Genomic DNA, 25,355 nt, shown 5'->3' on the forward strand with positions numbered 1-25,355 from the left:
AATTGTATATTTCTTTATATTCTTTGGTTGGCCTCATAATATGGAAGTGCTGAATTATTTGGTGAATTCAGTCAGTTTTGATAGCTCAAAGTTGACAGTGATGGTACTCAGTGGGATTGATCAGTATCCTTGCTGTTGAATGATTTCCTTTTGTAGAATGCACACTGAGCTTAGAGAATAGACAGGCATTTGTAATGGAATCACAGACTGCTGGAAAACAAAGACCAACAGTCTCATGTTACATGTAAGAAAATTGTATCTCAAAAAATGTATAAGTCCTGTCTAAGATCACTGAGCCAGACAGTGACAAGCCCAGTATTATCAACCAGATTTTTAAAAAAAATTTAATCGACATACAATAAAATTCACTTTTTCCCCTTTTGGTATACAGTTTTGTGAGTTTTCACAAATGTTCCACAATTAAGATACCGAAGAGTTTCATCACTCTAAAAAATTGCCTGCTGTCTTTGTAGTCATATTCTGCCTCCAACCTCTTATCTCTAATGATACCTGATCTCTGAAATAGATTTAATTTTGATGAAGTGAAATTTATCATTTTTTAAATTTTATGGGTTGTGCTTTTGGTATCATATCTTAGAATTCTTTGCTTAACCTAAGGTCTTGAAGATCTTCTCTGAAATAGTGGTGCTTTTTCTGAAATTTCATATTAATAGCAGCAAAAAGCATTAAACTTTTTGAGTTTAGCTACTTTCACTTACATAATACATTAGCGATTCATCCATGTATCAGTAATTTGTTTTAATTTTAATTTTAATTTCTGAGTGATTTTCCACTGTGCGGATCCACCACAGTTCATCCATTCACCCACTGGAGGAATTTGGATCCTTTCCAAATTTTTTGTGATTAAGTAGAATGGTGCTATAAATATTTATGTACAGGTTTTTGTGTGAACATTTTATTTCATTTCTCTTGGGTTATTGCCTAGGAGTGGAATTGTTGGTTCATATAGTAAATATATATGAATTTTAAAAGAAACTGCTGAATACTTTTCCAGAGTGAACCATTTTGTATTCACACCAAAATAAAAATTCAGTTGCTCTACAAATTTGCCAAATGGTGTTGTTAGTGTTTTTCAATGTTAGCCATTTTTACATATATATAGTGATATCTCATTGTTGTTTTAATTTGCATTACCTAAAGACTAATAATGTTGAGCATGTTTTTATATGCATATTTGCCATCTTCATGTCTTCTTCGGGAAAATATTTCTTCAAATCTTTTATGTAGTTTCAAATTGGGTGATTTGCTACCTTTCCATTGAGTTTTGAGACTTTTAAAATATATTATGGATACAAGTACTGTGTGGATATGTGATTTGTAGATATTTTCCCCTAGGCTCTAGCTTGTCTTTTTATTGTCTGTGCTTCAGAGAGCAAAAGATTTCATTTTGATGAAGTGAAACTTATCTCTTTTTTTTAATGGGTTGTTCTTCTGATATTATATCTAAGAATTCTCTGCCTAACGTAAGCTCTTGAAGATCTTCTGTTGTCTTCTAAAAGTCTGTTTTACCTTTCACATTTAATTCTAGGGTCCATTTTGAATTCACTTTTTTAAGATGTGAGGTATAAGAAAAATTCACTTTTTGCATGCAGATATTCAGTTGTTTCAGCAGCATTTATTGAAAAGACTATTCTTTCTCCATTAGATTGCCTTTGCACTATTGTCAAAAACCAATTTGTGTGGTCCATTTCTGGAGTTTCTTTTCTGTTCCATTGATCTATATGCCTATCCTTTCATCAATATCACCCTATCTTACTTCCTGTAGCTTTAAAAAGTAAGTTTTAAAATCAGTTAGTGTGGTGTTCACAGGTGGTTCAGTGGTAGAGTGCTCGCCTTCCATGTGGGAGATGCAGATTTGATTCTTGGACCATGTGCCACCACCGTCCCCCCCCGCCCCCCAAAAAATTCAGTTAGTATGAATTATCCAAACTTCTTTCTCAAAATCATTTTGGCTATTTTAGTTTCTTTGCCTTTCACATAAATTTTAGAAGCAGCTTGTCAATATCTGCAAAAAAATCCCTCTGGGATTTCAATTGGGATTGTATCATCTCTACAGATCATTTTGAGAGAGATTTGGAGACAATTAAAATCTTAACATATTGAGTATTCTAATCCATGAGCATGGTATATATTTCTATATGGTGCTTCTTTGCTTTTATTCACCAGTGCTTATAGTTTACAGTACAGATTCTGCATTAGTTGGTTAGATTTATACCTAAGTATTCACTTTTTTGGAGATTTTTAAAATTTTTCAGTTTCACAGTTTTCATCGCTTAGTATAAATAAGTTGCTCAATTATTGAATATTTACCTTGTATCCTGTGACTATGCTACACTCACTTATTAGGTCTTGGAACCTTGTTGCATGCCTTGAAATTTTATTTGTAGACACTGTGTTGTCTGTGATTAGAGAATTTAATCTATTTTTTTTCTAATCTGTATACATATTATTTCTTTTACTTGTCTTATTGTACTGACTTGGCCTTCGAGTATGGCATCATTAACTATTATGTGAAAGAAAGTTATCTTAAGTTGGTCTCGATCATAAGGGGAAAGCATTCAGTCTTATAATGTACAGATACCTGTGATGTTAGCTGCATGTTTGTGTTGGAATCCTTTATCATGTAAAGAAAAGAGTTCTTCTGGAAATTGCATCTAAAGCAGTAGTTAGAAAAAAATGTACAACATTTGATGCTTATATCAGAAATGAATAACATTCTCAGATAATCTAAGTTTCTAACCAATTAAACAAAAGAAAAGCATACAGAATTTAAAGCAACCAGAAAGAAGTTAAAAAAAAAAAAGCATGAAAGCAGTTTTAAAAATCAGTAAGCCAGGGTGGGCGATGGTGGCTCAGTGGCAGAGTTCTCGCCCTGCCATGCCGGAGACCTGGGTTCAATTCCCAGTGTCTGCCAATGTAGGGGAAAAAAATCAATGAACCATAGTGGTAGAATGCTTGCCTTTCATGAGGGAGACCCAGGTTTGATTCCTGGACCATGTACCCTGCCCGCCCCCCCCCCAAAAAAATCAATGAACCAAAAATGAGTTCTCAAGCTTCTGTAAAGTCCAAGGTGGGGGATATGGGAGAAAAAACAACGTGTGTCCATCATACTGGTCTTTCTTCCATTTCTATTATTTGTGTTTTAGAGTGACCAGATAGTTGCTCTGTGTATATAGTCCAGTCTAGTTGTAATTAGTGGGAGAGATGGTATGGAGTGTGTTTAATCCATCTTAGTAGAATCAGAACCTCACAGACCAGCTTTGTCTTCTTTTTACTTCCTACTGTGTACAATTCAGAAGGCTTTCCCCTTTACTATCTCTCATCTTGGTCAAAAATATCTTCTCCACTGGTACTATCATTATGCCTAAAATTCCTATGTTACATACTACTTTGCACTTTGCAAAACCCAACAATTTTCAACTGATTGTGCCTTGATTTTAATCAGTTTATTACATAATCCTTGTCTAAGCTTAACCCAGAGATCATAGGAGCAAAAACAGGAACCTGAATTCTTTGATGAAGATGAGAAAGGAATTCTAGAGATTGGTTTTCTGAAGATCGTGTCTTGGTACAATATGAAAATACATGTCCCTGAGAAAATGAGGGACAAATAAAAACTCCAGTTACCTGAGGGATAGAAATCAATAAGTATCCAATTATTTCAGAAAGTACTCTTTCAGTTGTGATGACAGAAATCCAACAATATTTGGCTTAAGCTAAAAAATAAATGTCTTTTGAGGAAGAGAGAGACATTCCCAGATACATGAAAGCTATTTGTTTAATGGTGGTGGAATTTATCACCACTACATTGGCCCTGCAAGACATGCTGAAGAGAGTTCTGCAGGTTGAAAGAAAAGGACAATAGATGATAGAGGGAAGCTGCATAAAGAAATAAAGATCTCTGTTACCCAGAGTAGCAACATGGATAAATATAAATGCCAATACTATTGTATTTTTGGATTGTAACTCTGCTTTTTACTTCCTACTGGATTTAAAAAGCAAATGCAGCACATGTAATGATAAATCAGTGACTTTGGGCTTACAATGGATAAACATGTAATCGGTGGCAAGAACTATATAAATGTAGGGGGACAGAGGGTTACAGGGACATAGTTTGTACGTGCTACTGAAGTTAAGTTGGTTTCAAAGCTAACAACATTGTTATACATTTAAGATGTTAAATTTAAGTCCCATGGTAACTACAAAGAAAATATCAAAGAATATGTCATAAAAACAGAAATTAGAATGCAGGTTGCCAGAGGTGGGGGTCAGGGGGGATGGAAAATTAATTAAAGTGGGTATAGGGTTTTTTTGGGGGGGGAAGACTGGAAATTTTTACTAATGGAAGGTAGGGAGGGTGCTCCAATGCTGTGAATGTGATTAACCCAGTGGTTGAGTGGTTTATGTTGTGTGTATGTTCCCACAATTGAAAAAGAAAGCAGCGAATTGTCATTCAATTATATGCAATATATGATCCTGGATGGGATATAGCAAGGGAGGAGAATAGGTTCAAAGGGACATAATGGGTACATACGAAAAAATTGGAATATAGACTGTGAGCTTTGTATCAATGTTAAATTTCTTGAACTTGGTAACTGGATGTATAGTGATTACAAAAGTGAATATATTTGTTCTTAAGAAATGTACATGGTGGTATTAAGTGTTCAAGGTGCGTAATATATGCAACTTATACCCACTGTTCAGACTGACAACAGATTCATAAATGGATGGATAGATAGCTAGGTAGATAGATTGAAGGGAACATGACAAATGTGACAAAATGTTACAGTTAGTGGGTCTGAGTATCTGGGGCGGGGAGGGGTATATTGGCATTCTGTGTATCATTAGCATAACTATATTTAAGTGTGAAAGTGTTTAAAAATGAAAAGTTAGGAAAAGGGAATTTTTAGGGTGGTTGAATTGTTCTATATCGTACTGAGTTAGTAGGTACATGATTATGCATTTGCCAAAATCCACTGAACCACATACCACAAAGAGTGAGCTTTACTATATGCAAATTTTAAAAAATTTAGCCAGGATGTAGGGGGTACCCAGGCTGCGATGCTGTGTGTGATAAATGATTCTAACTGAATTACAGATGTGTGATATAACCTCAATGAAGGTGATTGGGTAGAAAAGAATTGACGTGACTTTGAGAAACAGTGTTTTAGCTAGATACTGTAAGGCTGAGGAAAAGAATGGATACAAACACTGCACTCTAGTTGAATATGTGTATCATGGTGGTACAGTTTAGCAATTTTCAGACTAAAAGTAATAGGATGGGACAAAAAGTAAATAAACTGTACGCAGTGGGAGCCAGATTTTTCAGTGTCAGAGAAGTTAAAAGTCAGAGCAGATTGATGAAAACTAACCAGATGGTTGACTAAATGCAGTCTGGGGTCCTGAAATCCAGAATCAGTAGAAAAACTGGAGAAACTTGACAAAAGCCTGTAGCCTAGTTAATAGTATTGAACTAATGTTCTTTTCTTCATTTTGATATATGTAAACATGGTGATGTAACACGTTTACATTAGGGGAAGATGGGCGAAGAGCATGAGGACATGATGTACTATCTTTGCACTCTTCTGTAAACAAGATATTATTTAAAAATAAAAATTTAAAGAGGGAATTTTATTTTTTAAATCCAAGGATAATGCATCTTCAGAAATGGCTAGATCCAGTTACTCAAATTAGGCATTCAGTAATCTGTTTTCCTCTATATTGTTTCACTCTTGTCTTCATTCTTAGGCAGATTCTTCCCATTAAGAGGCAAGGTCACTAGTAATTCCAGATTTATAATCTTCTATCATAGCAACTTAAGCAAAAAGTGTACCTTTTCCAAAATTGTGATTGAAATTTGAAGATTCATATTGATAGATTCATATTGATTGATTTTGAAGATTCACATTGATTACATAGCAATAATAATCGCTGTTATTCAGACTGGCCAGTTGAGGGTCACATGGCTTCTGCCAGAGCCAGGAAGTGGGATGAGGGGGTCTGGGTGGGGGTGGGGGTGGGGGGGGTTCAGCCCTTGCAAACAGTATAGACTAGGAGTGAGGAGAGAGCAAGTCCCTAAGGAAATTTGAGATCCTGTGAGCATAAGAGCATAAAGGAGATTGATCTAGAAAGACAAAATAAGAGCTCTTTAGAGGATGGCAAAAGGACGGACAACTATGAAAAGAGAAGACTATTTTACGTGAGAAGGAAATCTCAAAAGGTGGTTTTTGGTTTTTGAAAACACTAACAGTAACAATTCCCTTGAATGCAGGGGAGCGCCGGAATGTGCTGAGTTTTTGTAGTCACCTATTTTAGCATTGACAAGTGCAGTAAATGCCTTTCTCCTGTGATATGAAATGGTACGTACAAAGACAGACCATGTCTCTTTCTCTCGCTCTTTTTTTTTTTTTTAACTAATTGCTACCTGCTATATTTTGTTACTTACAAAATATGTGGGGAACAGATTTCACATTTAAAAGATTGCTTTTAGATTATTTGATACACTTTTATGTCAAAATCTTTACAGTTAAGAAAAAATATCCCTAAGAATAAGATTCAGGAAGTTGATTGAACAAAGGAATTTGGAAGGAGAAGATGATGGGCATTTCTAAACTTAGGGTCCCTTCTCTCCTCTTCCACAGCTCTCACCACTATCTGGTTTATTGGGATTCCCAGTTCAGTGTCTCAGCCAGAGTCCCTAAGTGATCACCTGAAATACAACATCACAGAAACCTCTCACATAAACCACCACTCTTCTGCTGCAGAGGCGTGCAGGTGAGAAGCTTGGAGATAAAACAGCTTCCCAGGAGATTGAGTGTCTACCTATCAGAGTGGAGTTTGTTTCTAGGATGGTGTGAAGATCTCAGCTAGGAGGTGGGCTGATTGCTGCTGCAGTAGCTGCATCACAAAGGCAGAGTTTCCTGGGAACCAAGGAGAGCAGAGAGCAAATCTCCCAGCCTGCTGTTAAGTACCAAGGTGACTGTTGAGGATTTGTGAAAATCTGAAAGTCCTCAATATATTTGCAATAAGAAGGATAACAATGAAACACATGTTTAAACCTTTTGTCCAAGGTATGAGATATAGAGTAGTTGAAAATAGCCACCTCACCTCTTTTTGACTGTCTAAAGACATCTCAGAATACTTTTACTCATGACTTCTAAATTGTGTCTTTTCATCCCGTCTCCTACCCTCCCTCTTTTCTCCTTGCCGTTCTCTCCTGTTGCTGCCCACTTCTCCCCATCTCTAATTAACGTACAGTCCAAGGGTCTTACTATAAGATTTATGTGCTCTGAAATACTCCGTTGGTACTCAATGACTTCATGTTTATTGTTTTGGTATCAACTCTTCTGCCAAGCATTTTTAATTTTCCTGAGTCTAGCACAAATAAACCATGGCTCTTTCACTGGGGTTAAGAGATGTTTTCTGGTTCTATTCAAACCACTCTTAGGTTGCCACACATTCTCATGTGCCGGTTCACCCTACATATATAAAACTGATGAGTAATGAAAAGTATTTCTATTTTAATTCAGAAATTACATTTTGCATTGTTGCTTATTTTGCAAATGTGAGGTTATGGTTTTGAATGATACTATTTTGTAGTTGATGTTCTGATAATCTCACAATGCAGCAAACCATTTATGAAAGGGCCAAATCCTTTTTGTTTTTCTCCTTTTTTCAGAACTCAAAATATCAGATCGAACAATTTTTAGATGCATAGGATTTTTGTTTCAGCCACAGTTCTGAGTCTTTGGAAAACTTGTGATTGCAGTGGGTTGTTACAAGAATTTTTTTTTTTTTACCCCTTTCAAGGGTGATAATAAATGACTCTCTCTGGCGAAGCATTTAAATCAGTGGTGTCATCACTTGATGAATTTGGAAGGATTTGGCAGATTTCAAATTTTGCTTTGGAGCAGAGTCCTGGTCTAATTTGATCATGAAAGTCGGAAGTTTCAATGTTGTTTGTTTTTGTTTTTGGTTAGCTCGTTTTATTTTTCTGTCTCTGGCTGCTCTATTTGACATCATAGTCGAACACCATATATATGTCACAAGTCTGTGAGTGAAGAGAACTCCTTTCCTTTTACCAAATAAAAAAATGTTTATATTTAGGGCAGGCATAGGTCTGGATGGACCTATAAATTCTCTGGCAGAGGGATTATTGTGATTTCCATTGCTATTTTGGGAAATTGATCGGGAGGTAGTTCATCCATAAAAGTGTAGGTCCATTCTGAAAAGGCTCTAAGATTTGTGATGAAACACAAATCACTTAACAAAAACTATATTTTTCTAGTGCTTATGTTACATGCCTTAGCTTGAGCTGCACAATTTAACGGTTCAATTCAACGAATATTTATGAGCACTGCTGTGACCCAGCCACTGTGTGAGATGCTGGGACTGTGAAGATGAATAAAACTTTGTCCCTAAGGGTAGGGGCTGCGGTGGGGAAAGAGATGCTATAACCGATTGACATTCTGCATTGTTTTAGAGTTTGCCATTTAATTTTACTCATGAATACCATTTTTCAATGAGGCATTATGTCATAATTCTTCATTTTAAGAATATCTGCAGAGTCCTTTTAAATAGATTGCGGTCCTAGAATTGGATCAGTGATATCCTGGTGAGTTGCTTGTCTGCATGCTTGGGAAGGAAAAATCTACCTTCTATGATAATTGTGCTAATGGCAATAGTTGTTGCAATAATAGTTATGATAATAATATGTTAAATATTAGTTGAGCACTTGGCTATGATTAACCTCATGTAACCTTTAAGTCCTTCCAGAGTGGGATATCAAGACAGGATTAAATACTCAAGATTTTTTGTAGGGGCCTAGGAAAACCTGTGAGAGAAAATGCAGAGGGACCCCAGAGAGGCTGGGAGGTCTGTCAGACTCAAGCGAGAAAGAGGAGGAAGGAAGGATTAGCGCACGCCTCCTACATTGCCATCAGTCTCAGAAAGGTTAGACAAGGTTGTCAGAGTCCTTGAGCTAAAATTGGCCATCAAAAGAGTCTTGTGTCTTTGTGCCTGAGTCTCCATGTTGTGCTGTCACTGGTGGGGAGCAGCCCCATGAGGCTGGGACTTGGTGCAAACACTGCTGCGGATTTCAGAGGCTGGGGCCCTCGGTCACTTACACTCTGCAGTCGGGCTTCTGTGGGTGCATGCTAGAGGGCACCCCACCTGACAACAACCCCCTCTCACAGATAAAACTAAGACAACAGAGAGGTGAAGTAACACCCTCAGAGTTTGCAACTAGTAAATGAGCAGGCCAGGCAGTCTGGTGCCAGATTCTTGGTTTTTAATCACTAGATCCACTCTAAGGTTATACTTTGTATCTGAAACTATTAAAACAAAACTCTTTGCAATACTTTACAAACTACCAAGAGCCCTTTGAAAATGGAAAGCAGTGGTTCCGAGTAACAACCCCCCCCCCCCACCCTCCCACTTCCCCACTCCCCCCTCCTCCCTGCCCATGGATTCTATTTCAGTGACTCCAGGTGGAGCCTCAGTATTTACATTTTTAAGAGCCATCCCAGATGACCTTTGCAGGTGATCCTTGAATTCGACTTTTACAAACACTGCTGAATAGAATTTGAAAGTTTCTTTAGATCCATAGTCAGGCAAGGCAAGAACCGATGATGCCAGAGATGTGTAAAAGAAAAGTTTATCAGCACTTTCAGGTCCCAGAAGGAGAGGAGTGACAGACCTGCTGGGTCACATGGGGAAAACATCAGAAGCATCAGCCCAGCCAGACAAGCAGGAAGCAAAAGCTGCACCGTGGGCCTGGGGACTCCGCCTTTAGTAGTGTATTGGGGGAGGGGATGTAGCAGTTGGTCCAGCAAGAATGGGAAGTGGGGAATTTATATTTTATTTTTGCAGGGGTCACGGACTTAGGTAGGACATGTGAGAAGGAGAAGCTGATTGTCTTGTGCAAGCAGGTGTCAGGAGTGGTCAGTGAGGGTCCTGACCGACAAGGTCTAAGATGCCACAGCATTCTGACAATGCAAAGCCCCCCTGTGTTATCATTGGCCTTAGAGATGCTGTGGCATCACAACGATGTGAAAGTAAAAAAATAACATATTTTAGTTCACTGCACCTGAGATTGGAAACAAAGAAAACGGTTTAAATTCTTACTGCTAATTTCTAGTTGTAGGTGTTTAAATGAGGTGAACCCACATCACAAATTTGCAAAAGGGGATGCTAATACCAGCAATGCTTACCTTTATGTGGGGCTTATAAGGTTGTTGTGGGCTCCTGTTGGACCGGATGAGGTAGAGACTGTGAAAGGAGTTCGGGAGCGTCATGTGAATGAATACCGGGTACCAGGCCGCCTGCTGGATGTACCTCAGTAGCAGCAGCATTCTCTCATTGTGTCACCAGATGGTTGACGAACCCTGGCTATTTGTGGGCATGTCACATGTTTTAGATTGGGACATATTCAATGACTGTATTGGAATCCAAGTGAGAATGAGAGCAAATGCCTTCCAGCAGTCAATAAGTCAAAGAATTCATTTATCCTCTAGGTCTGCAGTAAGCCAAGTTGCGTCTTTATGGAACATCTTTAGATATACCTCCTGGGTAGGTGGAAGATTTGAAAATGGAGTCCTTGCAAAGACATTTCACTGGTGCCTTTTTTCCTTTGTCAGTGGCATTACTAGAGGTCTCTTTAAAGATCAGGGTGCTGTGGAGTCTGAAGAAACTTCATTACTTGCTTAGCCCTTCCTCCAGCTTCCTGTGGGAACCATAGGACCTGTAGCCTATCGCATTCACCCTGGAATATCTAACATCCCTACATGCCAGGAGAAGAAATCTCAGGGATCAGCTCCAATGCCTGTCTGCTAAGGATTCTAGAGAACTGAGCTTTAAAGCCTGTCGTTAATAAATTTCACCTGTCTGTAGAAGTTGCTTATCAATGGTCTCTCATTACTCTTCCTTTTCCTACCTGAAAAAGGACAACCTGTTCTCAAAAATGGGCATTGCCACACACATTCCCTCTACTGATTCCACTACCTTACTGTTCTCCTTTACATCATGTTCTTGGCCAAGATACTTAGCAAAGGAAAAACTTGCTTAGCTTCCTGGAGTCTCATTCACTTTATCTGTGCTTGAAGGTGATAATATATGCCCTGTCTATTTCAATGAAAGTTCGAATAAGATAGTAGTAACTCCTTTCTTAAGTTTTATTGAAAAAAAAATTTTAAAAAAAGATCTAATTGGCTACCAGTTTGTGGTTATAAATTAAACAATCTTAAATATCAATTCCTATTTCCAATAGGAAAAGTATCATAATATTAATTTTTTGCTACTGGAAATGCCTTTTATGCCAAAAATTAAGAGAGATATCAAAATTGCTCAACTGAAAAGAAAATCCAGATGGAAACTTTTAATGAACATTTATTATGTGTATAAAGCCAAACAATAAAAACCTGTATCATAAATATTCCTTTTGGGAAAATTTTCTGCATGGACTGAACTAGCTGAGATATACTAACATATATCCATTAAGATTATTATTACTTTTTGTGCTGGATTTATCCACTTTCCAATCATAAGTTATCTTCAGTTTATTCATCTTAAACATATTTATGTCTGAGTCAGTGTGTCTGAATGTCTCCACAATGATTAGACTAGTAAATGTCTAGAGAGAAGCAGTTTTCATAATGACCTGTTTTTCAAAGACCCTTGCTTTTCTATATTAATAATGTATTTTCTTATGAGCATCTTTCTTATGATCTGCCTTGTAGCCAGCGGTCAAATTTTCTCTTTTGATAATGCAACTTAAGTCATTTGCTTCCCCCAAAAAAGGTACATTTTTATTTTCTTTTAATGCCTGTCAAGATGGGTAGTTTTCATATTCAGTAATTTCAATTAATGTCCCTAGAAAACATCCCTGACATGTGTTTATTGCCTGCAGCTTCCCTTGAACTCTGACCTCATGCCAAACAATTATCTTTCTGTTCAGACAGAACCACAAGGAGTTTTTAAAAATTTAATTAATGTCATTATAACTGTAGTGACTGGTTTATGTTCCCTGTACTGGTTTGAAGCTGTGATGTACCCCAGAAAAGCCATGTTCTTCTAGTCCAATCTTGTGCTGGCAGAATTATTGTTTGGTGGGAACTTTTGATTAAGTTGTTTCCATGGAAATATGACCCACCTGATTGTGGGTAGGTCCTTTTGATTAGATGGAGAGGTGGCCCCACTCATTCAAAGTAGGTCTTAATCCTCTTACTAGAGCCCTGAATGAAGAAAATGAAAGATAGAAAATACAGAGAGAGCTCAGAGCCAACATAGGAAGATGAAACTAAGACACAGATGTTTGGAGATGCTAAACTAAGAGATGAAATCCAGAGTCTGTGCTGGAGAAGCTAAGTGAGGAACCACAGATGCTTAGCGAGCCGTTTGAAACAAGAAGCTGGAAGAGAAGGACAGCAGACATCCCATGTGCTTTCCCATGTGACACAGAAACCCCAGATGCCATCGACCTTTCTTCAGAATCAGGTATCTTTATCTTGATTCAGACATTTTCATGGCCTTAGGACTGTAAATTTGTAACTTAATAAATGCTGCTTGATAAAGCCAATTCCTTTCTGGTATATTGCATTCAGTTTTAGCAAACCAAAAAATTCCCCAATTTAGACATGTTCTGAACCTCAATCTGCATTCCTCTGGGTGTGAACCCACTGTAAATAGAACCTCTTGAAGATGTTATTTTAGTTAAAGTATGGCTGGCTGAGGGAGGTGGGTCTTAATCTGGATTATTAGAGTCCTTTATAAGTAGGAGAAATTCAGAAATACTCAGAGAAATCCAGAGGGAGGATTCATAAATAGGAAGTCAGTAGAGCCTGGAAGAGAAAGGAGAATACATCACTATGTGCGTGATGTGAAGAGAGGAAGGGATTCAAGTCAGGGAAAACAGGCAACACCACAACATAGCAGTCCATGGGGAGAAAGCATCAATTTGCTGAAGCCTCATTTTTGGACTTCTTCTAGCCTCAAAACCATGAACGAATAAATTCCCATTATTTGAGCCAACCCATTGCATGGTATTTGTCACAGCAGCCTGGCAAACTAGATAATAATCATTCGGGTCAGAAATACTTCATTGTGGATTACAAAGAAGTGGCAATATAGAAAATGAACATAATTTAAAGCAGCAAAAGAAAGGGAAAGGCAGTCATGTGAGTTTTCAAAACCTGGCTAAAAGTGACATCTCTCTGTCATCTCCTGTCACTTCTTTCCTGGAACCCAAACTCCTTACAGGTATCAGTCACCTCCATGCCTATGTACACTCTGACCTCCTGCTCAGACTTTTTGTCCTCTTGATATCATCCTCCTCATTCCCAGACAAAGCTGGTGGTGGGTCTTTTCTCTCTGAGCTTCCCTAGAACTGTGCATGTTTCACTAATAAGACGCACAACCTGTCATTCTGTGATTTGTTCAAAGATCTGTTTTGTCTAGTAGGTTATGTGAGATCTTTAAGGACAGGCTTTGTGTCTTCAGTGTCATGCCTGATGCATGATAAGTAGTTGCTCACTAAATATTTTAATTGAATTGCATTTGAGCATGACACATTTGAAGAATAAGATATACTTTTTTTAGAAAATAAAGTTTTGACTGTTCACTGGGACTCCAGTGAGAGAGATATACCTAAAAATCATTAGACCTGGACTCTGTTGAGATAAAATTCAGGGAATGTGGGAATCTGGATGGGAAAAAAAAGCATCTTAATTTTCATTAATCACTATCCTAAATTTCTTAAATTAAATATTTATTTTAATTACGAGTGAAGGCCACAAACCACTGTAATAGTAGCAGTAACCGTGACTTTCTTAAAAGAGATTAAAAATATTTTCATATCATGCCAGTTATTTCAGTTTCTTGATATATTGCTTAAGCTCACTTGTCCACATTCAGGTAATTATTAGACAATCTTTACATCTTGTTATCTAAGGCATTACTGAAGGAACTCATATGCTGTGACACAGTGAGATCATCTTTTCCGTGGTTATGTGTTTAGGATTGGAGGCCTGGGTCATCCAGGAGGCTACTGATGAGAGGAAGCATAGATGAAATCATCCCCTTAGAAGAGTGGGTCTGCTGTTCTGTACAGGATATGGTGGAGGGTAGAACTCATTCAGGAATCTATTATAGCCCAGGTGTGAGGTGAGGAGACCTGACCAAAGACAGTGTAGGATTTAAGATGAAGATATGACCTGGACTATACAAGAGATGGAATAGAAGGAACAGTCAAAGTTGAGCCCCAGAAGTGCTCTCTGAGGGCTCTCTGAGGGGAAGAGGAAGAGTTCAATTTACTTATGCTGTGTTTGAGCTGACCTCAAAATCTTGTAGATTTAGATGCAAGGTTGGAGTTTCACGTGAAGCTAGGGATCTGAAACTCATCAGTTTGCAGAGAGAAGTGAAATAAAAAGAACAAAGAGATTTATCAACAAAGAGCAGAAAGAGGAAAGAGGTTGACAATTAGGGAGGAAGATTCAGAATCAGTTACAAGTTCTCAATTGCCTTTCAGGAGCAATCAATGTTCTCTGCTCAGCATTTTCCCTTTGTGGAGCCAGAGTCTACAAATTGCTGCGCTCCTGGGTGGTGTATACTGTAAGCTCCCAGGAAGGACCAGGGGTTCAACAGTGACCACTGACCATCATTGGCCTTAGACTGTGAAGCTTAGGCAGAAAATTCCTTTGCCTTATTGTATGGGGCTCAGTGAGCATGATGACCAAGTCCTGTGCCCAATGCCACTTAACTCAATAGCAAATTGACTATTTCTCTTTCCTGGGTCTCCCTTCCTACAGCTATTAGAGCATCCAAATCCCATTCTTCCTTCAACTAAGACTACAATTGATCTAAGTAGCCTTATGTAGGCTAAGTAGAACCAAGGCTGTTCGCTCATGTTCTTTTTCTCTTCATTGTATTCTTTTCTCTGCAAGCTTTCCAATTTCTATCAGATAAGTTATGACTCCTTTCCACCTCATTTTACAATCTTACACTGATTCTTTCAAGCTTGAAAAAATATTTACCTCAAAGTTCTGCAATTAGCTGCTCCTTAATTTGTTCCTTTTGTGAACTTTTAAGGAGCCATACAGATGTTGCTGTTTATTGCTTTCTCAGTCATTCAATGTTCCATTGTTTCCATAATTTTTATCATGACATTTTAGAAACTTAAATACTTGTTTTTAAAGATTTGTTTTTATTAAGATGCACTGCAGCTTTATTCTTGTAAATCATTACTGTCTCTGACTCTCTCCACTGCTGAAATTTCATTTTGAAGTATCTTATAATTTTAACTGAAATTTGATCCATCTGCAGAGACTTTCAGAAGTGTTCATATTAAGCAGGAAAGCCGGAACCTACTTAATAGGCAGCATCTGGAGTTAGTGCCAATTCCCCTTAGATTTATGCCAATTTCAATGATAAACTAATCACAAAAGCATAGTTTAATAAAATGTAATATCCATTTCATTTCATTTCTCAAGTTTTATGTAATTAAACAAGAAGCCAATTGCATTTTGCATATAGTACTGAATGTGTTTTGGAAGGTTATCTAGTAATTTAACTAGAATATAAACCTTCATTCCTTTCAATTAAAGCTGTTGTTTTTTTAATAAATATTAAACAAAGATATTTTGTTTTGCTTTTGCTAACACTAAAATGAAAATAATGACAGAATAACCTAAAATAGATTATCATGAATTTTTAAACAACTATTGATTGACTTTCTATCAATACCCATAAAAAATATGCTGATAAATCCATAATTCAGTGGAGTTTGCTTTTTAACTGAATGTCCAAGGTGCATCTTCTTTAAGATGAATAGTGATGGTTAATGACAACTGTGTTTCCAGATATCCAGATCTCTGTGTGTGTGCATATACACATGTGCACTTTTTTTCTTAGGGGAAATGTCTTTCTTTACTTATTACAGTATAAGATTATCTGACTCATTTGCAGAGCCATTAGCAAGTCATAGAATTTCCCATTAATATGATTGTTTCTGACCATAGTTTTAAGGGTCATTAGCTGTGAAGAAATTCTTTTATAAATGCTGTCCCTTGGGGGTAAGAATTCGGAGAAGGGGAAGGACAACCTTTTCCCATTTCTGCCATGTAGAGTCTTCAGCCTCATGTTCTTTTTGAATTGAACAAGTGGGTTTAATTTGCAAAATATCACTATGAGAGCATGGGATTTGGGTTTGACAGAATTAAATCTGCATCTAAAAGGTAACCTCTCCAGACCTCAACTTTTTTTTTTAACATGTAATGTTCATTCCCTTAGTCTCTACCATTTGTTAAGCATTTGTGATATTGAAGGTGCCAACTTAATGCTAATAAGGTAAGTGATAGTCGTGGTCTTTGACTTGATAGGTCTAAGATATAAATGAGGAAAAGAACAATACCTATCATCTAAACTTACAACAATTCACAGAGATCAGCCAAGTAAATTGCTAAACAAAGTGCCAGCTAGAGAGTAAGGGCTCAATATATAGAAGGCATTTTTCTTATTATTGATAGTAATAAGTCTCCCAACCCACCAGGGTTGGTTTGCATCAGTGCCTAGCATACTGCATGGCACGTGGAAGGCTCTTGTGTAGTTAGAGTTCCCACAACAAACTCCTAGTTAATGATTTATGTGCAAATGATTAACTATGTAAGTCTTCTTGGGAGAAACTGGTAAAGGATTTAGGAAAGTAGGACAAGAAAGAGGAAGCTCAGCAAGAGTGGGATTCAAGCAAACTCTGGTAGAGGGTTCCTAATCCTACAGTTGACTCTGGAGGGTAAATTACCCCATCAGAATAGTCCCAACCTGAGGCAGGACAGGTGCATTTTTATCCTTTTGCTCCTGTCAGTCATTGACTAAGGGCCACCAGGGGTGACTGGGGTAGGCAGAGTAATGCCTCCCCAGAGATGCCCATGCCCTTATTCCTTGGCCCTGCAAATATGTTATCTTACATGGCCACAGGAACACTGCAGATGTCATTGAAGGTTTAGACCTTCAGATAAAGAAATTATCCTAGATTATCTGAATGGGCCCAATCTAGTCACACAAATACTTAAAAGTGGAGAACTTTTCCTAGCTGGTATCAGAGAGAGATGGGCTGGCAGAAGTATCAGTGAGATGGGAAAAGTGGGCCATGAATGAAGACATATAGGAGACCTCTAGAACCTAGAAAATGCAAGGAGATGAATTCTTCCCTAGAGACTCCAGAAGGAATGCAGCCTTGGCCATACCCAGCAAGAACTGAATTGGACTTCTGTCCTGCAAAATGTATGATCATATATTTATATTGTTTTAAGCAGCTAAGTTTGCAGAATTTGTTATGGTGGCAACAGGAAACATACAGATACACAGGCTCCTAGATACCGTAGGCTCCCTGCTCCTGGGTGTGCAGCAGCTCCAGTAGCACAAGGGAAGTTCTCCAAAGAACAGTTGCAGGTACAGACCATTGGAAGCCAAAACACACTAAGGTGGAGAGAACTCAGAAATTGTAAAAGGGGTCCCCGGAGATCTGGGGAGGCACCAAGAGTGTTTGCTACAGCACTCAGTAAGAATTTGTTAACTGGGTATTTGAATGACTATATAACTAAATGAATGAACACACTCATGTAAGCTACTATAATAAAGATATGGCTCCTCGTCACAGGCAGGCAAGTTGGCAGTTCTCATTCAAGCAAAATATTTGAAAATCAAAGCATTCTTCCACATTCAATGACTCCTCCTTTTTTTCAGATACTCCAGGGGGCCAGTGGATTAGAAAAGTAAGAGTGATCTATAGATATAATAAAACCAAAAAAACCTTTATGTCTATTTTGTAGAAATCCTCCAGGTAATTCAACAATTCTTTGGAGAATTTCATTACATTCTAAGACCTGACTTGCAACCCGCCATAACTAACCAGATGGAGAATTCATCATCCTCTGGAGCATTTGGCTTCCTTGGCAGAAAAACAAAACAAAACTACCTGGAAATGGAAAAGGAACAGCCTTTAGAAGCAAATGATTTGTGAAGTTAAGATTAAGAAAAATAAACTAAAGTTATATTTTCCATTTTTCTGTGGTTATTCTCTCTCCTCACTTTTTCTTTTCCCATCCTTCATGCCTGGGTGAGAATCCTAAATAAACTGTCTTTCTTATAGCTAAATTGGAATGAAATATCTCTCTCTGTGCCTTCTCTCGATAGATAGATAGATAGATAGATAGATAGATAGATAGATAGATAGATAGATAGATAGATAGATAGATAGATAGATAGATAGATATGGATGTAGGATGGATGGATGGATGGATGGATGGATGGATAGATAGATAGATAGATAGATAGATAGATAGATAGATAGATAGATAGATAGATAGATAGATAAGATTAGATTAGATTGAGTTCACATTCGTATATTCAAGAGCCAGAGAGAGATGAGAGAGACAGCTGACTGAAATTTCAGACATAACAGAAATAGTTAGCTCATGTCCTGAACTTTGGAACATTATTTTGATAACTTAAATGGTTTCAGATCACCCAAACCCAAGAGATGATTTAAAGCATCCAATAAGAATGGAGATGTGATTGTGGGAACTACCTAGAGAGATAGTATTAAGGATGTCCGATCAATATTTCCTTTCACTCTATTTCCTTCTTTACCTCTTTGAATTATTTCTTCTTCCTTTTCTCCCGCTGAAAGTTTCATTAATACTTTTACTGCTTCATGTAGAGTAGACCAGTACCATCAAAGGCATCATTGCCTTTTTTAGCTTTAAATATTATAACAGTAAAGATGCTTTTGGCTGCAAATAAGATAAAATTAAACCAAAATGGGCCTAAGCAACAAGGGATTTACTACCTCTATGAAGTCTGGAGGATTGGTTTAGTGATGTGATTACGGGATCCATATAATTTTTTTGTATGCTGTATGGTGGGGTCATATTTCATTATTTTTCCATGTCATTATCCCATTATTGCAGCACCATTTGTTGAACTTTTTGTTTGTTGTTTGTTTTGCTTGTTCTTTTGAGAAGTGTATGGACCGGGAATCGAACCTGGGTCTCCTGCATGACAGGCAAAAAGTCTACCACTGAACTACCCTTGCACCCAAATGATTGCTATACTTCCACTCACCACTGTACTGTGCTAGGGATGTCCCTCCTCATCATCCCAAGGTGGCTGCAGAGGGTCCTACATTATATCCAAATCTACCGCATATGGTGAAGAAGGCTTTTCCTTCCATAAGCACCCCCCCACACACTTTTTTTTAAGGAATGAGAAATTTATTTATTGCTTCAACCTTCTTGATGAATTAAATAATGCAACGGTTATAAACATGCCAGTCTCCCAATAATTTTCTAGAACTGACTTTTTTTTTTAATTATGGAAGTTGTAGATTTAAGAACCATCATGCATGAAACACAGGATTACTATATACCACCCTATTATTAAAACCTTACATTTGTGTGATACATTTATTACAATTGATGAAAGCACAATTTTATAATTGTACTATTAGCCACAGTCTATGGTTAAATTTAGGATTCACTGTTTGTGTAGTGCAATTCCATAGATTTTTAAAAAATTTTTATTCTATTATCAAACCTACAACCTAATTTCCCCTTTTAATACATTTGGATATATGTATTTCAGTGCTGTTAATTATATTCACAATCTTGAGCTATTGTCACTGGCATCCATTACCAAAATATTTCCATCGTCCCAAATAGGAACTCTGTATATTTTAAGCCTTGCTTCCTATTCCCTATCCCCTCCTCATCCCTTGGTAACCCATTTCCTAGATTCTGACTCTAGTCATTTGTTTATTCTGATTATTTCATATCAGTGAGGTCAAACAATGTCCTTTTGTGTCTTGCTTATTTCACTCAATGTGATGTCTTCGGGTTTAATCCATGTTGTCCTATGTATCAGAACTTATTACTTTTTATGGCTGAATAATATTCCATTGTATGTTGTGATGGTTTGGAGCTGAATGAACCCCAGACAAACTGGTTCCAGAGTTAATATAGTCATGTGGGTGTGGACCCATTGCAAGTAGGATCTTAGATGAGGCTACCTCAGTTAAGATGTGGCTCACCTCAGTCAGGGTGGGTCTTACTCCTATTACCAGAGTTCTTTATAAGAGAATGAAACTAGGTATAGAAAGAGAAAAGCCATAGAAACAAGAAGATGAAATCAATTAAACTCAGAAGAGAAAAGAGAACAGTGGATGCTGCCACATGCCTTGTCATGTGTCAGAAAAACCAGGGATCATTGGCAGCTGGTCTTCGGGAAGAAAACATTGCCTTCTTGTTGCCATGATTTGGACATTCTCCCAGCTTCAAAACCATGACCTAATAAATTCTCATTCTTTAATCTACCCCATTTTGTGGTATTTCCTTTGAGCAACTTAGGAAATGAAAACATATGTATATACCACATTTTGTTTATCCATTCATCAGTTGATGGGCACTTGGGTTGCTTCCATCTTTTGGAGATTGTAAATATCAGTGTAAAAATATGTGTTTGAATCCTGCTTTCAATTCTTTTGAGTATATTCCTAGCAGTGGGATTTCCAGGTCATACAGTAATTCTATGCTTCACTTTCTGAGGAACTGTCAATCTGTCTTCCTAGATATTTGATTCTTTTAATTGCTATTGTAAATGGAATTATTTCTTGATTTCTTCTAATTGCTCATTGCTTGCATATAGAAATAATACTAATTTTGTGGTGTTGATTTGTATCCCACAACTTTGTTGAACTTACTTATAAGCTTTAGGACCTTTATTGTGGATTTTTCAGGATTTTCTGTACATGGATCATGTCATTTACAAATAGGGAAAGTTTTCATTCTTCCTTTCCAATTTGGGTGACTATTATTTCTACTAATTGCTTGGACAAGAATTCCTAGTACATTGTTGAATAACACTGGTGACAGTGGGCATCCTTGTCTTGTTCCTGATCTTAGATGGTAAACTGTCAGTCTTTCACCATTAAATAAGAAGTAAGTTGTAGGTATTTCATATATGCCCTTTATCATGTTGAGGAATTTGTTCCTATTCTTACTGTTCTAGTGCTGGATTTTGTCGAATGCCTTTTCTATGTCAATTGAGATGATCATGAATTGGTTTTTATTTCCCCCTTCATTCTGTTATTGTGATGTACTACACTCATTGAGTTTCTTATGTTGAATGGCCCTTGTATATCAGGGATAAATCCCGTTCATCATGATGCATAACTTTTTTAATATGTTGTCAGGTTTGGTTTACTAGCATTTTGTTGAGGGTTTTTGCATCTATATTCATAAGAGATATTGGCTTGTAATTTTCTTTTCCTACGTTATCTTTATCTTGCTTTGGTATGAGGGATATGTTGGCCTCATATAATGAATTAGGGAGTGGTCCCTCCTCTTCAATTTTTGCGAAGAGTTTGAACAGAGTTGGAGCCTTTACCCCAGGCTGTCTGCCTCTAAAGTAAGTCTTCTTGGAATGGTTGATAGAATTCCCCTGTGAAGCCATCTGGTCCTGGCCTTTCTTTGTTGGAAGGTTTTGATTAGTGATTCCATCTCTTTACTAGTAATTGGTTGGTTGAGATCTTCTATTTCTCTTTAGTCAATGTAGGTAGTTTGTTTCTAAGAATTGGTCCATTTCTCATAGATTGTCTAATTTGTTGGCATACAGCTGTTCATAGTATCCACTTATAGTCCTTTTTATTTCATCAGGGTCAGTCGTAATGCCCCCCTTTTCATTTCTCACGTTCATTATTTGTATCCTTTCTCTTTTTTTTTTGTTGGTTTAATCAAAGTTTTGTCAATTTTATTGATCTCTTCCAAGAACCAACACAAGGTTCTTTGTTCTTTCTCTCTATCATTTTTTTAAAATTTTGTATTTCATTTTATCTCCACTCTAATTTTTATTTCCTTCCTTCTGCTCACATTGGGTTTAGTTTGCTCTTTTTTTCTAGTTCTTCCAGCTTGAAGATTCATCTCTGATTTGAAGTTTTTCTTGTTTTTTAATTAAGAATTTAGAGCTATAAATTTTCCTCTCATTACTTTTGCTGCATCCTATAAATTTTGGTATGCTGTATTTTCATTTTCATTCATGTCAAGATGTTTTCTAATTTCTGTTGTGATTTCCTCTTTAGTCCATGGGTTGTTTAAGCGTAATTGTTTAATTTCCACATATTTGTGAATTTTCCATTTCTCCCTCTGCTATTTATTTTTAGCTTCATTCCACTGTGGTTGGAGAGAACAGATTTTCTAATTTCAATATTTGTGAATTTATTGATGCACATTTTGTGATTTAAGATATGGTCTACCCTGAAAAATGATCAATGTGCACTTGAGAAGAATGTGTATTTTGTTGTTGTTGCGTGAAGTGGTGTATATATATCTATTAGGTCTTGTTGGTTTAGAATATTGTTCAAATCTTGTACTTCCTCATTGATCTTCTGTCTAGATGTGCTATCCATTAGTGAAAGCAGTGTATTAAAGTCTCCTATTATTAATATGCAGCCATCAATTTCTCTCTCCTAATTTGTCAGTGTTTGCTTAATATATTATGGGGTTCTGTTGTTAGGTGTATATATACTCATAATTGTTACATCTTCTTGTTAAATCAATCCCTTTATCAGGGATTTCTGTCTCTTTACTAAGGTTCTCCATATTATTCATTCCTTGCTCTCCTGATATCCTTTAGTTACTTCTCTATATTTTCTTTCAACTCCTTGAGCATTTCCAACATGTTTGGTCAGTATGCCCATATTCTAATCTCCTTCACTGCTATTTTCTGGATTTTTATCCTCTTCCTTTGTATGGGCATTTTTTTTTCTGTTCATTTGTTTTGTACTCTTGTTGCACACTGTACTTTCTAATTTTTTAAAGTGTTAACTCTGGGATTTATTCCCTGATACGTCTGTTTCTTAATTTTGTAACCAGCTGGTGATAAGACAAAGACTTTGTTGAATTTCAGCTCCCCATCAGGAACGTCCACCAAAGGAAATTACAGAGTATACAGTCTTCCCTATCTTTTGTGGGCCTGTGCCTTGTCCTGAGCTTTTGCTGGTGAGTTGTTTAGGAGTGCCCCTGCTGACCAGAGGTTGAATGTCCCCTCTGTTTCCCAGGAGACAGACCTCTCTCTCCTGGGTGTTTAAAGCAGGCATGACTTTATCCCAGGCTGTCTGCCTCTATGGTTTCTTACTCTCCTTTGTTGTCTCAGGCTGCCTTCATCTGGAGGACAAATTCTGGGAGGTGGGAGATGCCAGAAAAGGGTTTCTCAAGTCAGTCTTTCCCAGCTAAAACAAGGCTGGGGACACACAAAGTGGGATGGGCCATCTGCAAACTGCTCTGGGGAGGGGATCAGAAAGGGTACCAGGATCTTTTTCTATGGTTCCCTAAAACTGCACATTCTTGACTTGTCCAGCAAATGCAGCCCTTCAACTAAATGTCCCCCATAGCCTGTAGTGTCTTCAAGTCTCAGCTGTCTTTGTCCGAGTTGGGTTGGAACAATGGCTGTCCTCAGAGCCAGGCCACAGCATTCCAAAGTTGCTCATAGAAAACTGTGCTCAGGGATCAGTCATAGCCATCCCTGGTCTTGGGTAAGAGGATTTTTATGTTCCTTCCCATCACCAGTAATCTAGCCATGGGCTGGACCCCACAGAAGTAGGGGATGGGCACCTGTAACTGCCGTGTGGAAAGGGAAATTTACTAGTCTTAACTGTAATTGCTTGTGTTGTGTTCTACTAGAAGCCAGAGTTTTGAAATAGTTGCTTCAGATAATTCCTGCCTGTTTAATAGATGTTCTGGCAGAACGTCTGAGTCTTAAAGTTTCCTATTCTGCCATCTTCCTGCGATCTTTTAGCGAGCCTCCTTTTAATGTGAAGGAAAACCTTTCCAAGATGCCCTTACCCTTTCCCGGCTTACTTCTCTTTCGATTGCATTGGTCAGGATTAGATCACATTCCATGTCCTCGAGGCAGGGCGGGCTGGACAGCTGGGTGTTGGTAGTGGCTATTTGCAGTCATGGTGGGAGGCTGGCTGTGCCAGTTAGGAGGAAGGTAGAGGGATTGTGTTAGCTACTGGGCACACGGCCCTGGGTGCCGGTCCCATATTTTTGTGAAATTGAAATGAAATGATGTTGGTAAGGGCTTAATACTGTGCCTCATAAGGTACACCCAGTCTCAACATGCCTTCTGGGACATAATGCTTTGGAAAATAGTTTTCTCCTGTGTTTCCATTTTCAAGACACAGCTGCAGCACCAATCCAACATCCCAAAAAGCACCCACTCCAAAAAAAAAAAAGTTCTTTACTGAAGTCTCAAAGAAGACACAGGAAAATTGTTCTGTATGCTATTGAAAAATATCTAAAAATACCTCTTTACTCATTCACCTTTACCTTTCTCAAGTTCTTTCTTTGTCACAACTGTTCTCCGTTGCACTAGGGTCTCTCCCCAACTCCAGCCCATCTCTAAATCTTTTCTCCTGTCCTTCTTTCAGATGCAGCTCTTCATTATGTAGATCGATTTAGTTTCTTTAGGGTTCTTTCAGGTCTCCTTTTCTCCCAAATCTTGATGAGCACAATGAAACCTCAGGAAGGAGCAGGCTAAATTAGAATTCTCCTAAGAGGCAAGGAATAAAATAGAATGTTGTGAATAAATAAATTGGAGAAACATACTTTTGGGTTCCCTGTCCCTGAGCTATTTAATCATGCCTAGAGTTCCTTTTCCATGGGAAAATAACTGGCAAAACCCTTCGATCTCTACCAGTTCTTTCCCTATAAAGGACCAAGACGGCGAGCGAGACCATTTGCCATTCATCATAAAGATTTACACCCCCCTACTTTGCTGATAGCCTTGCTGTATTAGAATAACACCTTAAAACCTACATAAAACAGTTTGACAAAACTTCTGGTAGTGAAGAGGCCCCACTGATCTTAAACATAATATCAACTTTCTGTCTTTCTCACAGGGTTTTGCTTTCCCCTTGTCCTTGGATACTGGTGACCATACAAATCTGGATTTCATCTTGCTTTCACAACTTTATGCTCTATGCTAATGTTGCAAATATAAATGGGAAATCCATGTGGATTTCTTTCTTTCTTTTTTAACCTGACTAACTATACCAGCTGGCCTCTAAGTTAGAAAGAATTAGTTAGAGCCACTGTTAGTTGTATCACTTGATTTTTTGTATATTGTCTGAAAGAAAGTGGTCAGACAGTGGCAGAAACAAGTCTGCTAGTGCCCTGTAATTTGGGGGCAATATTGCTGATTATGCCTTTGAAGGCTATTCCAATTAATGAAACTAGAGATTTGGTAGAAAATCCAGGTCCCTTTATGTCAGGCATATTCATTTTCTTTTT

The 25,355-nt window shown here is 37.7% G+C and overlaps 1 protein-coding gene and 2 long non-coding RNA genes across 4 annotated transcripts in view; all 3 read left to right on the forward strand.

Moving 5' to 3' along the window:
- Positions 1 to 11,047, forward strand: part of LOC143663927 (uncharacterized) — a 60,206-nt gene extending 49,159 nt beyond the window's left edge. For both annotated transcript variants that reach the window (XR_013166233.1, XR_013166232.1), the window contains 2 exons: positions 6,663 to 7,091; positions 10,659 to 11,047. This is a non-coding gene — a long non-coding RNA (uncharacterized LOC143663927). The remainder of the gene's footprint in view (positions 1 to 6,662; positions 7,092 to 10,658) is intronic.
- The window catches only part of KCTD16 (potassium channel tetramerization domain containing 16), a 295,957-nt gene that overhangs the window by 81,576 nt on the left and 189,026 nt on the right, over positions 1 to 25,355 (forward strand). The gene's annotated exons all lie outside the window — the stretch shown is intronic.
- Positions 1 to 25,355, forward strand: part of LOC143663928 (uncharacterized) — a 177,639-nt gene that overhangs the window by 79,435 nt on the left and 72,849 nt on the right. The window lies entirely within an intron of this gene.

The sequence above is a fragment of the Tamandua tetradactyla genome, chromosome 20 (assembly GCF_023851605.1).
Source record: "Tamandua tetradactyla isolate mTamTet1 chromosome 20, mTamTet1.pri, whole genome shotgun sequence".
Lineage (NCBI taxonomy): Eukaryota > Metazoa > Chordata > Mammalia > Pilosa > Myrmecophagidae > Tamandua > Tamandua tetradactyla.